Raw genomic sequence first — 828 nt, forward strand, 5'->3', positions numbered from 1 at the left:
GCATGATAATATATATATATTATATAATATGGTTGAAGAATTATATAGGATAAATCAAACTATAACATATTTACGACTATTATTATTAAATCGTAAATCCGATACATTTGAGTGTATATCACATTAAGTGATAAGTAAATAGTTTATCACTTATTTTTGGGAGCAAGTTTTGCTTACAAAATTCAGTGCCACTTAATTAATTCAGATGTTCAATTTTTCGTTATCAAATACGTTTAAACATATTAAGATCTGAATCCATTAAATTTAAATATTGAATTGAATTATCAAACAAGACCTGAGTCGGGGGCATTGGAAGTTGGTGACTATATATACTACTTTTTTTCCTACACAACCCCAAACAAAAACTATCTTTTCTGCTGGTTATCTGCATTCTAGTATTGGGCCTAAACCCCTGGTGTGCATTTCCAGGTTATGCCTTGGGAAGTACGGTTGTTTGCCCTTCGGCCATTTACTCTGGAGAGTCCAAAACCTAAGTCACACAGGTTTGTGTGTGTGTTAAATTTTCAACTTTTTGCAAGATGGGTCGTTGTAGTATAGTGGTGAGTATTCCCGCCTGTCACGCGGGTGACCCGGGTTCGATCCCCGGCAATGGCGATTTGCTTTTGCACTCTTGTGCTCGTGCAGTTTTCTTTTGCAGTGTATATCTGATACATTTGAGTGCATATCACATTAAATATATACAACATATATAATATATTGTATAAATTATATATATAATTCTTCAACCATATGCTTACCAAATGTATCAAATAGTACCTCACTTGCATGATATATGCTGACCAAATATATCAAATAGTACCTCACTTG

General features: G+C 33.7%; 1 non-coding gene across 1 annotated transcript; it reads left to right on the forward strand.

The window, feature by feature from the left end:
- The first annotated feature begins 543 nt into the window (after positions 1-543).
- Positions 544-615, forward strand: TRNAD-GUC. Its single transcript has one exon. It is a non-coding gene; the product is annotated as a tRNA-Asp (tRNA).
- The last annotated feature ends 213 nt before the right edge of the window (positions 616-828 follow it).

The sequence above is a fragment of the Coffea eugenioides genome, chromosome 1 (assembly GCF_003713205.1).
Source record: "Coffea eugenioides isolate CCC68of chromosome 1, Ceug_1.0, whole genome shotgun sequence".
Lineage (NCBI taxonomy): Eukaryota > Viridiplantae > Streptophyta > Magnoliopsida > Gentianales > Rubiaceae > Coffea > Coffea eugenioides.